Below are 7696 nucleotides of genomic sequence, written 5' to 3'. Positions count from 1 at the left end.
GCAGCGGAAATAAAAACAAGAAACGAAGACAAGAGATCAAACCTCAATACGCGTCGATGTAACGAGGTTCGGAGATGAAACTCCTACTCCTCGGCGTGTCCGTAAGGTGGACGAAGCCTATCAATCCGTCGGTGGATGAGTCCCCGGAGAACCGGCTAATATATACTCCTTGTGGGTGGAGAAACCTCGCCACAATAACTCTTGCAACAGCAAGATAGAAGTACACAAAATACAAAGAAGCATAAGACAATATGAATGTAAAACAAACACGCTTGCCTTCTCGTCGACTGGTTGAAGCAGTAACTTCACGAGACGCCTACAACAGCAGGAACCCAGTCGAAGAAGCTCACACGAAGCTTCGGAACTCAGCAAAGCTCAAGAGCACACCAGCAGCTCAGTCGAAAGAAGAGAGAAGAAGAAGCGAAGAACAGTAGCTCCTCAATCCCTTTTATAACCTGCGAAGAAGACACAGAAGAAACTAGCCGTTGCTACGCAACGGCTAGGATGTGGACCTATCAGGCCCTTCCCTGATCGGTCCAGAGCCTCTCTGATCGGTCATGGGACCGATCAGGCTCTAGTTTGATCGGTCCCCAGACCGATCAGCCATATCTTCAGAGCCACTGATCGTGCTCTGATCGATCTGTGGACCGATCAGACTCTAGGCTGATCGGTCCCCAGACCGATCAGCCAACTCTCTGTGAGAGTTAGCTTGTCTCTGATCGGTCTCCAGACCTATCAGAAGAGCCTCAGTAAGCTTACTACTAATCGTTATCTGATCGGTCACCAGACCGATCAGATACCCAGCGTATCGCTGGATCGATCCATTGATCGATCCAGAGCTTGGTTTTTGCCCAAACCAAGTCCCAAGTCTCCCACACCAACATCCAGTCAACCTTGACCAGTTGGTACATCATGCTTAGCATCCGGTCACTCCCTTGACCTGCTAAGACTCCTCACCAAGTGTCCGGTCAATCCCTTTGACCCACTTGGACTTTCTTTTCGTGTCAAGTATCCGGTCACTCCCTTGACCTACATGACCTTCTCAACACCAGATGTCTGATCACCCTTGATCCATCTGGATTTTCCCTTGCCCGGCTTCACTCACCAAGACTTCCCAACTGCCTGGCTTCACTCACCAGGACTTTCCCTTGCCTGGCTTCACTCACCAGGACTTTCACCAACTGCCTGGCTTCACTCACCAGGACTTTCACTTTCACCTAGCTTCACTCACTAGGGTTTTCACCTGGCTTCACTCACCAGGATTTCCAATCTGCCTGGCTTCACTCACCAGGACTTTTCCGTCTGCCTGGCTTCACTCACCAGGACTTTCCATCTGCCTGGCTTCACTCACCAGGACTTTCACCTGGCTTCACTCACCAGGATTTTCCATCTGCCTTCCTGATCTAGGGAACGAGCTACCGAGCCCTCTCCGACCTAGTCCGAAGATCGAGCTACCGAGCCCTCTCCGTCTTTCACTTCCGGTCCAGAGAACGAGCTACCGAGCCCTCTCTGACCTAGTCCGGAGAACGAGCTACCGAGCCCTCTCCGACTTCCACTTGCCAAGTTCCCATACTTGGACTTCTCCGTGCCAAGTCTCCATACTTGGACTTTCTCCCGTGCCAAGCTCCCTGCTTGGACTTTTCCCGTGCCAAGCTCCCTGCTTGGACTTTTCCGTGCCAAGTCAACTCACCTCGGGTCAACCAGGTCAACCTTGACCAAGGGTTGCACCCACAACCTCCCAAGTTTCTGTTCTTGTCAAACATCAAGATACAACTTGAGTCAGGTCAACCTTGACCTAAGGTTGCCCCAACAATCTCCCATCAAAATACAACTCTTCTGTTCTCGTCAAACATCAAAATACAACTCGAGTCAGGTCAACTCGAGTCGGGTCAACCAGGTCAACCTTGACCTAAGGTTGCACCAACAAGAAGCACATCCGGTATCTAATACCCATGATGAAGAAATAGATAAATTGACTTCTATAACATATATACTTGAAGTGGAAGTTTCACTTCGCTTCTTCTTAAGATCTTCCAGGTACACCTTGCAGTTCCTCTTCCAGTGCTCGGTCTGACCGCAGTGGAAACAGGTAGCATCCTTGGCGACCCCTCCTTTAGGCTTCAGTGCCTTGCCTTTTCCCTTGGCTTGGGACTTTCCTTTGCCTTTGGGCTTGCCCTTGCCCTTGTGTTTCTGAACCATCAGAATAGAGTAGGGCTTAACCTTCTTAAGGTTCAGCTCAGCAGTTCTTAACATGCTAAGCAGCTCGGGCAGTGGCTTGTCAATTTCGTTCATGTTGTAGTTTAGAACGAATTGACTATAGCTATCCAGCAAGGATTGCAAGATCAGGTTAGTGGCCAGCTCTTGGCCAAGCGGGAATCCCAACCTCTGTAGGTTTTCTATGTACCCAATCATTTTGAGTACAAATGGGCCTACGGGAGCCCCATCTGACATCTTGCACTGAAATAGTGCCCTTGAGATCTCAAATCTGTCGTGCCGTGCTTGTCCTTGATATAGTTTCCGAAGATGTTCAACCATATCATAAGAACCCATTAACTCATGTTGCTTCTGAAGCTCAAAGTTCATGGTCGCGAGCATTAGACATGATACATCTAATGTGTCATCTTGATGCTTCTTGTAAGCATCTTTGTCTGCTCGCGTGGCATTGGCAGGAGGAGCCTCCGGAATGGGCTGCTCTAGAACGTACAGTTTACGTTCCTGGGTGAGAATTATTCTCAGATTTCTGTACCAGTCCAGGAAATTTGCTTCGTTGAGCTTGTCCTTGTCAAGGACAGAACGCAGAGAGAAGGTGTTCGTGTTTGACGTCATGGTAATCTACAACAAAAATTAAAGTAGAAAGTAAATATCACATTCTTTTTAATCATTTAATTAGGCCTTTAACTAAATGATGCTCCCACTGAATTCTATAATTCAAGTGGAACAAGATCCACATCATACTACGCCTTGAGTTAGCTTTGGCTAAATCGCCCAAGACTTAGTATGATCGGTAGGTAACAATTTACCAATTATATCTCTATGCAACTCTTGTTTATAGGATCATTATCCGCAGTTATATTAAAACTTGAGTTAGCTTTGGCTAACACGCCCAAGAATTAATATAAATGTGATTTATGTCCTATCTTTCCAACCGTTGGAAGAATGCCTACAGTTAAACTCGATTTAACTAGTTGTACTCAATCAAATTGAGTCTCTACTCACCCATGCGTTGATAGGCGGGACCAAGATTGTCCCTCCGTACCCTACCAAGATAATATATGTTGCTCTGCTTTGGCAGATTCAACAACACATGTGATCGAGGTAGTGATAGGTATCACGGCATGGTAGGCATTTTAGAGTTGACGCGATTGAGATCTAATCTAATCGTAGGGTGCATCTTGTACACGATTTAGATCTAATCTAATCGTTAAGGCGCTAATTTACTACTTTACTAGCATGCATCAAATACACACACACAAGCAATTAATTATACTATTTGTGATTAGTCATGGCCTTACTACGATCTTCTCAAGCCAATGAGAAGATCGGATGGTCAACCTAGGGTCAACAGCTTCTCAAGCTCCTCCCTTTAACCACCTTGTGTTGCTCGCGCCCTCCTTGTAACTCCGCCTCGAGTGGACCTTCCATGGCTCCAATTTTGTACATTACAATTTTGAAACTCGAGTTACATTCGAGTCTAAACTAATTTACAACAAGAATAAAAGAGAGGCACGACATGCAGGTCGCGTATCAAGTATACAGCACACACAGCACAAATGACGGCGCGCAGGCCGTAATATGAATTACAACACAAATATTCCAATCAAATTGGGTCTTTTTGGGCCATCACCGTCACAAATTATACATAAACAAGAGCCAGTTTTACCAGAAATAGTACAACCTCAACTTGAACTTAAACCATTACCACCAAATCTTAAGTATGAATTTCTTGGGCCGAATTCTACTTATCCAGTTATAATTAATGCTCAGTTAAATGAGTTTGAAACAAAGAGACTGTTGGATGAGTTAAGGTTGCATAGAAAGGCCATTGGATATATAATTGATGATATAAAAGGGATTATTCCATCTCTCTGTATGCATAGAATTTTGCTTGAAGAAGAGTACAAGAACTCAATTGAGCATCAAAGGAGACTAAATCCAAATTTAAAAGAGGTAGTAAAGAAGGAAGTGATTAAACTTCTTGATGCAGGGATTATTTACCCAATTTCGGATAGTGAATGGGTGAGTCCAATCCACGTGGTTCCAAAGAAAGGAGGAATGACTGTTATCAAGAATGAAGAAGATAAGCTAATTTCAACACGAACAGTGACGGGGTGGCGAATGTGCATTGATTATCGGAAGTTGAATAAAGAAACAAGGAAGGATCATTTCCCTTTACTATTTATTGATGAAATGCTTGAAAGATTAGCTAAACATTCCTACTTTTGTTACTTGGACGGATATTCTGGATTTTTTCAAATTCCAATTCATCCTCAAGACCAGGAGAAGACTACTTTTACTTGTCCTTATGGTACCTTTGCTTATCGTCGGATGTCATTTGGGCTTTGTAATGCTCCAGCCACTTTTCAGAGATGCATGATGGCAATTTTTTCAGATTTAATAGAAAAAATTATGGAGGTTTTCATGGATGACTTCTCAGTTTATGGAAATGACTTTGATTCTTGTTTGTCAAATCTTTCTACTGTTCTAAAAAGGTGTGAAGATACAAACCTAGTGTTGAACTGGGAAAAATGTCATTTTATGGTTAAGGAAGGAATAGTTTTGGGGCATAAAATTTCAGAGCGTGGTATTGAGGTAGATCAAGCAAAAGTGGAAGTAATAGACAAATTACCCCCACCCATCAATGTAAAAGGAGTTAGGAGTTTTTTAGGGCATGCTGGTTTCTATAGACGTTTTATTAAGGACTTTTCAAAGATTTCCAAGCCATTGACTAATCTGTTGATTAAAGATGTTGAGTTTTGTTTTGATAGCGAATGTATTGAAGCCTTCAATAAAATCAAGAGTGCTCTTACAACAGCTCCAGTCATTCAAGCACCTGATTGGGATCTTCCTTTTGAAATAATATGTGATGCTAGTGATTTTGCTGTAGGAGCAGTTTTGGGACAACGAAGAAATAAGATTTTACATGCGATCCATTATGCAAGTAAAACACTTGATGCAGCCCAAGTAAACTATTCTACTACAGAAAAAGAATTATTGGCAGTGGTATTTGCTATTGATAAATTTAGATCCTATCTAGTAGGATCAAGAATAATAGTGTATACTGATCATGTAGCTATTCGGTATCTACTTGGAAAGAAAGATGCTAAACCTAGGTTAATCAGGTGGATTTTACTTTTCCAAGAGTTCAACCTTGAGATTAGGGATAAGAAAGGAGCTGAAAATGTAGTAGCGGATCATTTGTCTAGAATATCTCAAAAGTTAGAAAATGAGGTGGATTTTGATTTACCTATTGATGGCATATTCCCGGATGAACACTTATTAGCTTTATCAAGTGTGAAAACTCCTTGGTACGCAGATTTTGTGAATTTCCTTGCTAGTGGAGTGTTACCTCCGGATTTTTCTCATCAACAAAGGAAAAAGTTTTTTTTCAGAAGTTAAGAATTATGTTTGGGATGAACCTCTCCTGTATAAGAAGTGCAATGATGTGATTTATCAAAGATGTATACCTGAAGAAGAAGTTAGAGATATCTTGTTTCATTGCCATTCTTCGTCCTATGGAGGACATTTGGGTAGTTCAAAAACAATTACGAAAATTCTTCAAGCAGGATTTTATTGGCCAACCTTATTCAGGGATGCTAAGTTGTTTGTTCAGTCTTGTGATCAATGTTAGAGAACTGGGAATATAACTAAAAGAAATGAAACGATGTTAAATTACATTCTTGAGGTTGAGTTATTTGATGTTTGGGGAATTGATTTCATGGGACCTTTCCCTCTTTCATATGGGAATAGGTATATTCTTATGGCGGTAGATTATGTGTGCAAATGGGTAGAAGCTGTGGCATCTCCTACGTGCGATGCGAAAACAGTTATCAAATTATTTAGGAGTATTATCTTTCCAAGATTTGGGGTGCCAAAGGCAGTCATTAGTGATGGAGGATCACATTTTATAGAGAAACAGTTTGAAAACTTACTTAGAAGATATGGAGTGAAGCATAAAGTAGCAACACCTTATCATCCTCAAACTAATGGGCAAGCTGAGATATCTAATCGGGAAATTAAGTCCATATTGGAAAAGACTGTATCCACTTCAAGAAAGGATTGGGCATTGAAACTAGATGATGCTTTATGGGCATATCGAACTGCTTATAAAACTCCTATTGGGATGACCCCATTTCGATTAGTTTATGGTAAGCCTTGCCATCTTCCAGTTGAACTAGAACACAAGGCTTATTGGGAAATTGCAAATTTGAATATGGATTTAAAGGAAGCAGGGGAGAAAAGGAAGCTTCAGTTGAACGAACTTGATGAATTAAGGATGGATGCATATGAGCATGCTAAATCTTACAAAGAAAGGACGAAGAAATGGCACGATCAGCACATTCTTCGTAAAGACTTTAATGTAGGAGATTTGGTTTTGTTGTTCAATTCAAAATTAAAACTTTTTCCTGGGAAGCTTAAGTCAAGGTGGATGGGTCCATATGAGGTAAAAAAGGTTTATCCTTTTGGAGCTGTAGATATTTGGAACAAAGATTTTGGGATAATTAAGGTAAATGGTCAACGTTTGAAAAAATATATTCATGGTAGGAAAATAGAAGAGGTACAAAGGTTGTATTTTTCTGAACCTCGCCCTCCAGATTGAATTCTTTTAGCTAGTATAAATTCATTTTGTTGGTTTTTACTTGTTTTTAATTTTGTTTTCAGGTTAGGTGCAAAACAGAGCCCGGCCGTGTGCTATACACGGCAAGGCAAAGGTTGCAGAGAAGGGAAGTGCTTGGGCCGTGTCATCCAGACACGGCCGTGTAGGATCTCCCGAGGAGAAAGAGGTCTAGGCCGTGTCTCAAACACGGCCGCGTAAAGAATCCCGAGGAGAAAAAGGTCTAGGCCGTGTCCCAGACACGACCCGTGTCTGGAATCCAGAGAAGAAAGAGAAGGGGGCCGTGTCATAGACACGGCCGTGCGATGAGAAATGAATATGGCCGTGTGATATCACACGGCCTGATCCACATCTTTTTAAGGAATTAGGGCACGGGGTGTGGGCGGCACACGGCCGTGTACCGCCGCTCGTTCCTCTTTCCTATTTTCCCATTTCTAAAGGTTTAAACTACTTCTTCTAATTTTTCTTTCTCATTCTTCTTAAGGAGATTTGATTTTCTTCCATGGAAAACGTGATTGAGGAGATTTCGGCCACAAGAAAAGGGAAGGAGAAGGTGGTTGCAAGAAAGGAGAGGAATGTTTGCTTTAAAGGTATTTCTAATGACTTTGGTATTGTTTTCTCTAGTGATGAGCAACGGTATAGATATTCTTCTTTATGTAAACGACCTCTTTTAGGCACTAGGTTTCTTGATGTTGAAACTTTAGAAACTTTGGGGTTTAAGGATGATTTGGTTTGGTTATTTGAAAGGATAGGATGGAGTGGTTTAGTGAACATAAAATATCCTACTTATCCTAGAATTGTTTTTGAATTTTTAAGCTCAATAGAGGTTGATAATGTTCAAGGTGGGGGGAAGTTTAAATTTCG

Source organism: Zingiber officinale, chromosome 5B (genome assembly GCF_018446385.1).
Source record: "Zingiber officinale cultivar Zhangliang chromosome 5B, Zo_v1.1, whole genome shotgun sequence".
In the NCBI taxonomy this organism is placed as follows: Eukaryota; Viridiplantae; Streptophyta; class Magnoliopsida; order Zingiberales; family Zingiberaceae; genus Zingiber; species Zingiber officinale.
This window is presented reverse-complemented; position numbering follows the sequence as displayed.